Source organism: Chiloscyllium punctatum, chromosome 9 (genome assembly GCF_047496795.1).
Source record: "Chiloscyllium punctatum isolate Juve2018m chromosome 9, sChiPun1.3, whole genome shotgun sequence".
NCBI lineage: Eukaryota > Metazoa > Chordata > Chondrichthyes > Orectolobiformes > Hemiscylliidae > Chiloscyllium > Chiloscyllium punctatum.
The window spans coordinates 37944873-37954779 of NC_092747.1; positions in this window are offsets into that span (position 1 = coordinate 37944873).

The window sequence follows — 9907 nt, forward strand, 5'->3', positions numbered from 1 at the left end:
GTTCTCCCAGAATGAATGCCACAATATCTGTCACGTCGAATTTGAACTTAGACGTAAAGCAACTGTTAGTAAGTAAATCAATGTTGTCGATCCAGTCGCTATAGCAATCTGTGAGAGTAACAATTGTTGCAAGTCAATTTGAAAACACCCCACTTGACCGATTCGCACATACTCCTGAATTCATTCCTCTGCATCCCACTTTCTCAATACAATTATTAGCTGAAACAATAAAACAGAATATACTTTGCCCAAGTCAGATCTCATTCAGAATGAAGATTTATTCAGCTAGAAATAGAAGTCACTTATTTATAGATAATGCCTTATCTCTCAGTATAAGTCTACAAGTGCAAAGGCCAGGCTGCATTTAAACTTTTTGATGAGACATTGTGCTTCCTCAGCAATTTGAAAATATACTCCGCAGTACGGAATGAATGAACAAATCTCCTGTGGCATTGCACACATTTACCTTGGAAATTTTATAAGAATAAGGGGGGGGGGGCGGACATGGCAGGTCTTTTTCTAAATTCATTCACAGGATGTGGGTATCACAGGCAAGGTCATTCTTAAATGCCCTCCTTAACCAGCAAGGAGATGTCTGCAAAATCTAGGTCTGTCAACTGGTGGCATTGCCATGGGATGTCAAAGTCTGAACGCACGCTGGCCTCCTACATAATGAAATCAAAAACCATGAGGAGAAGTATGCACTCTTGTGTACTCCTGTGATGATGTTGAAAGAGTGCATGATGCCATGCTGGTCAGTTCATAGCAACTGGAGTGGCAGTATAAGACTGTGCAGATATTAATAGGGGATGCCATTGTGCTGTACCAGAGAGATTACCGATGGATGCTATTGAAAGCCCTTTTGAAATCAGTGGTGGACATCTGTGATGCTTGGAGGTGGAATGTCTCCTTGTCCGAGGAGTGAAGGTGGAGGAAGTGGGAGAATTCAGGCCCTCAGCTTCTTCCTTTCCAACAGACTCATCCAGTCCCCCTCCAACAATACCCTCCTTCACCTGACCGAACTGGTTCTCACCCTTAATACCTTTTTCTTTAACTCCTCCCATTTCATCCAAATCCAGGGGTGGCCATGGGCACCTGGATAGGTCTCAGCTATACCTGCCTCTTTGTCGGCTATGTCGAACAGTCCCTCTTCAGTACCTACACAGGCACTGTCCCCAAACTCTTCCACCGTTACATCAATAACTGCATCAGAGCATGTGACATACACCCAGGCTGAACTGGAGCAATTTATCAACTCCACCCACAACTTCCACCCCATCCTCAAATTCACTTGGTCCATCTCAGACACCTCCTTCCCCATTCTTGACCTCTCCAATTCGATCTCTGGTGACAGTCTCCACACTGACATTTACTACAAACCCACAGACTCCCATAACTACCTGGACTACACTTCCTCCCAACCAGTATCCTGCAAGAACTCCATCCCATTTTCCCAATTCCTCCACCTCTGCTGCATCTGCCTGGACAAGGCAACATTCCACTCTCAAGACTCCCAAATGTCCACCTATTTTGAACAACATGCTTTTTCCCCCTCTGTCATCCAGGCAGCCCTCTACCCCGCCACCTCCATTTCCCACTCCACTGCTCTAATCTTTCTCCTCTAAATGCAATACAGAGTCCTCTTGTCCTCACCTACCACCCCAACAGTCTCTGCATTCAAAGCATCATCCTTCAATACTTCTGTTAACTCCAAGTAGACGCCACCACCAAGAACATCTTCCCCTCCCCACCCCTCTCTGCCTTGTACAGGGATCAGTCCCTTTGACAATCCTTGGTTTGTGCCACTCTCACCAAGAACCTCCCCCCCCCCAAACACACAGGTACCTTCCCCTGCAACCATGAAAAATGCAAAGCCTGCAGCCACACCACCCCTCTCACCTCTATCCAATGACCCAAACAGTCCTTCCAGGTGAGACAGTGGTTCACCTGCCTCTCTTCTTACCTAATTTAGTGTATCAGGTGCTCCCGGTGTGGTCTTTTCTACATCGGGGAGACCAAATGTAAACTCAGGACATATTTCACCGAGCTTCTCAGCTGGGCCGCAGGGGCCAGCCTGACATCTCAGTCATTGCCCATTTTAATTCCCCTTCCCACTCCCTTTCCGACATGACCATCCTTGGTCTCCTCCATTGCCACAGCAAATCAGACTGCAAATTGGAACAACAGCATCTCATCCTCTGCCTGGGCAGAATACAGTCTGGAGGACTCAACATTGAGTTCTCTGACTTCCACTAACCTTCCATCCCATCCTCCACTATGCCCTTTCCAGCCCCTCCCTGTCCCTTCCATTCCTCTGATCAACCCTTCCTTCCAGGTACGAACCGGATTCATTCCTCCCATCGACGAACCAGGTCGTAACTTCTACCTGTGTTGACCTATCTCACATCACCACCCTGTAACCTCCTCCATCCCCCAGTTTTTCTGCAGCTCCCCTTACACCCACCCCCAGTCCTGAAGGAGGGTTACACCCAAAATGTTAACTTCTCCACCTCCTGATGCTCCCTGGCTTGCTGTGTTCTTCCAGCCTCCTGCTTGTCTACGATGTGCTTCTAGGTGTCAGAATTTGCGAGATTGGGAGGTGGTATTGAAGAGCTCTTGCCTATTTAGTTACCATGTATCTGGGACTGCACCTGGGCATACCAATGGTGAAAGAGTGAATATTGAAAATGATAGATGAGATGCCAATAAAGCAGGTTGTTTTTGTCCTCGACAGTACAGCACTTCTTCTTACCTAATTTAGTGTATCAGGTGCTCCCGGTGTGGTCTTTTCTACATCTTGAGTGTTGTTGATGCTGCAGTCATCTGGACAAGTGCAGAATATCTCATCATACTCCTTAGTTGTGCTTTGTAGATGATGTACAGGCTTAGGTAAAGTTATTTGCAATAAAGTTCCTAGCCACTGACCTGTGCCTATGGCCACAGTATTTATGTGGCTAGCCCAGTTATGTTCCAAGAAACATTAACTTCTCAACATTTCAGATGGTCCCAGAAGTTTTGGGAGAGTAGCCTAGAGTCTGTCAGTGTGTGGATATAGCATCTGAATTGAGCAGTATTATTAAGGGTTTAGGATTAAGGAGTAGTATTTGCAGTACAAGGTCTGGGAGAATTGGAAATGAGATTGTTCAGGGATCAGATATTGAACTCATCATCCAGAAACATAGCATCAAGTTTCTTTCATGTGCTGACACTAGGTAACTATCACTTCTCTCGATTTACAACTACCTCAATTTGCGACGCCAAACTCGAGCTTAGAACATAATGACATACAAAGGTCGAACTGGGAGTAGGCTCCTCAAACTTGCTCCTCATTCAACACAGTACGGCGTATACTTCAAACTCAACTCCCATTTCTGGCCACTCCCTTATCTGTTGACACCTTTCAAGATAAATATCTATCAATAGTAGCAGCTTTGAATATACTCAAAAATTCAAAATCAATTGTTCCCTGGTGTAGGGAATTGTGAAGGTTCACAACCATTTAAGTGACTAAATATCTCCTCATTTCAGGTTAAAATTGTTGATGCCTTCTTATGAGACTGTAACTCTGGACTCTCAAATCAGGGAAAACAGTTTAACACTAATCTCCTTATAAACTGCTCTCTACATGCACATACAGACAGACACAGACAGGAAAAGGAAAATGGGTGTTATGGACAGAGGGAGAGATTGGGAAGGCAATTCAATGGTCCGTCCATAAGGTTCACGTGAGATGATCCTTTAGGCTTGTCAGAACATGTTGCTGCTTAATCTTTCTTCTCCATTTACTTTCATTGTTTGCGGGATTTATAGCATGGTTGGTTTACATTTATAAAACCTCTGACATACTGCTTAAAACAGAACACAGCTTACAGCAACTGCAGAGGAAATAAATGGGCTTTCTTCAGCCTTACGTTGGTTTTTACTGCAGAAAAAATGGATAGTTCCTGTCCTTTCAGGAATCCAATGGCTTCTCCCCAAACCTTCACACTTGCAAGCTGGGAGCCAGTCTGGGGGTGTAAGCAAGAAGAAGGCTTTCATCAGCAATAACAAACCAATCAGCTATTTATTACTGGCTGAAGCCCCATTCATTGACATCCCTTGGCTCCAGCTTGTCTGTATTAGACATCCCCCCACTCCTTGAACAAAGAGCAGTGTTAAGGGCACTTACAATGAGTGTAGGTAACTTACTTTTCAAAAATAAAGCAACTCTTGAACAATCCTTGGCATTTAAAATTGACCTCTTCCATTTCAGAACACAATCAAAATACAGAAACAGAAAAAGGATAGCGTCTTTAGTATATGGGAACTTTTCACTCAATCTGATTGTGTTACACTTGACTCAGGAGAGGAGTAGAATAGATAACATCAGGTCCTAGTCACTGTGCTTCAGTCCAATTGTATGAAGAGGACTTCTAGTACTTCTTGCAGCAATGTGGTAGCTTTCCATTTCTCAAAGCAGCTTCATCGCTGTCTTAGAGAAAATGGAGACTACAGATGCAGGAAATCAGAGTCGTGAGTGTGGTGCTGGAAAAGGACAGCAGGTCAGGCAGCATCCGAGGAGCAGGAGTATCGACGTTTCAAGCAAAAGCCCTTCATCAGGAATGAGGCTTGTGGGTTGGGGCTGAGAGATAAATGGGAGTGGGGTGGAGTTGGTGGGAAGTAGCTGGGAAAATGATAGGTGGATGAAGGTGAGGGAGAAAGTGATAGGTCAGAGGGGCAGTGATGGATGGGTCCAGAGGGCTTTGCTGAGTTGTAAAAATGCTATCCCTTATTCCCAATTCCTCCGCCTCTGCCGCATCTATTCCCAGGATGACTAATTCAGAGATATATTTCCCTCCCCACCCCTATCAGCATTCTGAAAAGACCATTCCCTCCATGACTCCCTCGTCAGGTCCACACCCACCACCAGTCCACACTCCACTCCTGGCACCTTTCCCTGCCACTGCAGGAAGTGCAGAACCTGTGCCCACATACCACTCCCCTCACCTCCATCCAAGACCCCAAGGGATCTTTCCCACATCCGTCAGAAATTCACCTGTACCTCTACCAATATACTGCATCCATTGCAGCCAGTGTGGTCTCCTGTACATCGGGAAGACAGGACGCCTTCTTGCGGATCATTTCAGAGAACATCTCTGGGACACCCGCAACCACCAAACTCACCGCCCCTTGGCTGAACACTTCAACTCCCACTCCCACACCGTCAAGGCCATGCAGGTCCTGGGCCTCCTCCACTGCCAAACTGTTACCACCCGCGCCTGGAGGATGTTATCCCAGTCTCAAGCTTCTAACTCGGCACCGCCCTCCGAACTTATCCATCACTCTCCCCTCTGACCTCTCACCTTCTCCCTCACCTTCATCCACCTATCGCTTTCTCAGGTACCTTCCCCCACCCCACCCCTCTCCCATTTATCTCTCAGCCCCTACCCACAAGCCTCATTCCTGATGAAGGTTTTATGCCCGAAACATTGATTCTCCTGCTCCTCGGATGCTGCCTGACCTGCTGTCCTTTTCCAGCACCACACTCTCTGCTTTGTCACTGTCTTGTTGAATGAAATTATAACTTGGGTCAATTACTTTCAAATTAATGCAAAGTTATAAAAATATTCAAGTTCATTCACTTCCAGATGGTGGCGGGCAAATGTCCAGCCTAATCTACTACATAGGATATGGCACTATATGGTGCATTATAATAAAAATAAAATTAAAAAGGAGAGGAAAAATAGCTGGATAAGAACTATAAAAATGTAATGTTAATTATACACCATAAGAAATGATGTGTCATTCCTAACAAATATCATTTTTATGAAAATGTTCTGAAAAGTAAAAACTGCTCATAAGTGGTGTGTAGATTTAATACACATCATAAATTGTTTGATACATTGTCAAATGGATCTGGGCCAAGGAAATACTTACTTGTCTTTGTTTTTCTTTAGCTTTGATGACATCGTTGGAAACCTTTGACCTCACAGGGTGTGCACTGATTAAAATAAATTTCTTTCTGATTACTAGAGCAATCTGGGAGGGTCCAATATTAGTGCTACATTTCTGTCAGAAATGGGCCCACAACACTATCTTGCATTTCACAAATTAATTTGGAATCAATGTAATTATTTTTAGTCTCCAGCTTTTCAGCATTCCTTTGCTGTTAGTCTGACTGATCTTTGGATGTACCAAACCATGTAGCAAAGAATTCCTATAGAATGGGAAATAACTCCACAGAGGCTGATATCCTGTCATGAAGTCATCCTTTATTTGCAAGTGCATAGTACAGAGGAACCTCGATTATCCGAACGAGATGGGTGAGCAGTATTCCGTTCGGATAATTGATTATCCAGTTAATTGATTCAATGACTCTCCTCTGGGGCTCGGAGTTTTCTGGAGTTTCCTTTTCCTCTGCTTACCCTGCCTTGCTCCCTCTCTCTGTCTCAGGGTTTGTTTCTGAGCAGAGACACACTTTTGTGTAAGGGATCTGCAGCATTGCTGTAGCCTCTCCCCACCGCTGCTTCACTTCAATGGGATTGACAGAGTGAACACTTGCTATGTCCACTCCCCGTTCAGGAGACGAGGCAGAAGCACACTACGCAACACCCCAGCCCTGCCCCCACTCCACACAACACACCCTCCGCCCCCGCAATGGAGACGGCAGCTGGACTGGACACCAACAGCAAGACTACTGCTGCCTTTTGGGGGGGGGGGGGGCTGGAGGGTGAGTCTCAAAATATCGCGTGCACACACACGCAGCCATATGCACAACTTCTTGACAAGTTCCAATTTTGCCCTGTACAGGACAATGTTGGAGGAATTATCTGGGGAAGGAGGATTCAGGATACACCCCTGTGTAGAATGCCAGGGAAAGTGTGGGGAGAAAGAGAGAGAGAGGTCAGTCATTTGGAGACAGTGCCTGGGCTCCCATCGATGTCCAGGACTGTTCTTGGCAGCATTTCAGTAAGCCGAGTTCACATTTAATCATTGTAAACAAAAGATGTGATCAGTGTTGGTAATTCCTCTTTGATGTTATGTTTCTATCGGGACCTTAGATCTTCTTCGGATAATCTGATATTCGGATAATTGATATTCGGATAATTGATATTCGGATAGTTGAGGTTCCTCTGTACTTGACATTGGTCCAGCTTCCTCAGAGCCTGCTCTTAAAAATGAACCTCTGGCACTCCTGTTGATGTTTGCCAGCCAGGGCTCCCTGACTGGACCAGGTTAACAGTCCCAATCAGGGAGCTCATATTCCATGAAATCCATCTGGCTGACCTTGTTACATTCACTACAGAATGCGCCTTCCTTTTCTTTGGTCTTCCAGGAAGTCAGGGAGAAATGTTAACCACAGTGAATGGATGAAATGGAAAGTAGAAATGTGACAACATTTCAAATCTTAACCCAACCAATCTTGAACCCACCCACTTCTGGTGTCAACAAAGGGCAGATGGTGGGTGGAGGAACAACTTTCATTATTATTTCATAGGATATGGGTATAGTTGCCAAAGCCATAATTTGTTGCCCATCTTTAACTGCCCGAGAGAAGCTGGTGGCGAGCCTACTTCCTGAGTTCTCTTGACTAATGAGGAGTGGTCTTATTAAACCATACAATATTCTGAAGAGAGCTTGATAGGACAGATACTGAGAAGATGAGTTCATTTGTGGGGCAGTTACAAACAAGGGGATATTGTTACAGAATAGGAGGACACTCATTTAAGACTGAGATGCAAAGAAATTTCTTCACCTAGAAGGTAATGAATGTATTGAATTCTCTACCCCAGAGAATTGTGGAGGCTACATCACTGAAAGTATCTAAAGCACAAGTAGTTGCATTTTTGAACTTTCAAGGAGTTGAGTGCTATGAGGAGCTGACATAACAGAGAAATTGAGGCCTGAGGCAGATCAGACATCTGTTATAGAATGGTCGGGGAGACTCGAAAGGATGAATGCCATATTCCTGCTCCTATTTCTTATGTTCTTATGTAGTCCATGTGATATAGCTATACCCATAGTGCAGTTAAGGAGAGAGTTCTAGTATTTTGATCCAGCAACCATTAAGGAACAGCAATACAGTTCCAAGTCAGGATAGTCAGTGTCTCAGAGGGAAAATTGCAGGTTGTGGTATTTCCATGGACTTGTTGCCCTCATTCTTCCTGGTGACAGAGGTAGGGATTTTGTAAATTGCTATCAAAGAAACTGCAGATCAGAACTGCAGAAAGTAACTGAGTTACTGCAGATCATCTTATGGATGGTACACTGGTGGTGGAGGGAGTTAAGGTGTTAGATGGGTAACCAATCAAGCAGGCTGCTTTGTCTAGGTTGGTATCAAGTTTCTTGAGTGAAGTTGGAGCTGCATCCATCCAGACAAATAGAGAGTATTCTATCACACTCCTGACTTATGCCTCATAGATGATGGACAGGCTGTGGGGAGTGAGGAAGTGAGTTACGACAGAATTCCAGCCTCTGGCTTGCTTTTGTACCACAGTATTTATATGGCTGGTTCAGTTCAGTTTCTGGTCAAATAGCAACCTCCAGGATGCTCACAGTAGGAGGTTTAGTGATGGTAATGCCATTGAATGTCATAGGGTGATGGTTAGATCTTCTCTTGTTGGAGAAGTTATTTACCGGCAGTCATGTTATGTGAATGCTATTTTTCATTTATCAGTCCAAAATTGTATGTTGTTTAGCTCTTGCTGAATTTGGCCATGGAATCATTCAGTAGCTGGGGAGTGGTGAATGATACTGAGCATTATGCAAACACCCCCACTTCTAACCTTAAGTTGGAAGCAGCTGAAGACAGTAAGACAGTACCTTGAGGAACTCCTTCAGTAATGTCCTGACCGAGATGATTGACCTCCCACAATCTGAGACATGGGAAACTAGGAATGGGCAACAAATCCATGACATTATTGTAGGAGTGACCATTACAAAATTAGTGGAAATATTTAGATCCCTCTGTATTTTAATACTTCTCTCCCACACAAACTCCATTTTAAAAAATAATCTCCTTCTTCATGTTTTATTTGGACTATAAAACTTCCAAAACAAGATTCAAATTTAAAAAAAGCTTCTGATATGTAATAAGCACAAGAAATCTACAGGAAAGCCTGCAATTCAGGAGCAGCTGCAAGATCCACACTACTCTCAGTCCATCTTCTTGTTTATGACCAAGTCAGTTCTGCATTCATCTTACCAGCTCACTGTGGAGTCCATTTGACTTCACCTTCTGAATCAGCATGCCATGATGGACCTTGTCAAAGGCCTTGCTAAAGTTCATATATATAGATAACATCTGCCATGCTGCCCTCATCAATTATCTTTGCCACCTCCTCAAAAGACTCAATCAAGCTGTGAGACACAAGCTTTCCCATGCAAAGCCATGCTGCCTGTTGCTAATAAGTCCATATTTTTCTAAATGCAAGTAAATCCTGTACCAAGAATTTTTTCCAATACTTTCCCTACCATGGACATAATGCTCAGGGGAGAAGGTAGCAAAGAGTACAATAGGTGAATGGGGGTGGGGATGGGGATGGAGGTGATAGGTCGGAGGGGAGGATGGAGCCGATAGGTGGGAAGGGAGATTGGCAGGTAAGACAGGTCATGAGGATGGTGCTGAGCTGGAAGTTTGGAACTGGGGTAAGGTGGGGGGGAGGGGAAATGAGGAAACTGGTGAAGTCCACATTGATGCCCTGGGGTTGAAGTGTTCTGAGGCGGAAGATGAGGCGTTCTTCCTCCAGGCATTGGGTGGTGAGGGAGCGGCAGCGGAGGAGGCCCAGGACCTGCATGTCCTTGTTAGAGTGGGAAGGGGAGTTGAAATGTTGGGCCAAGGGGCAGTGTGGTTGATTGGTGTGGGTGTCCCAGAGATGTTCCCAATAGCGCTCTGCGAGGAGGCGTCCAATGTAGAGGAGACCGCATT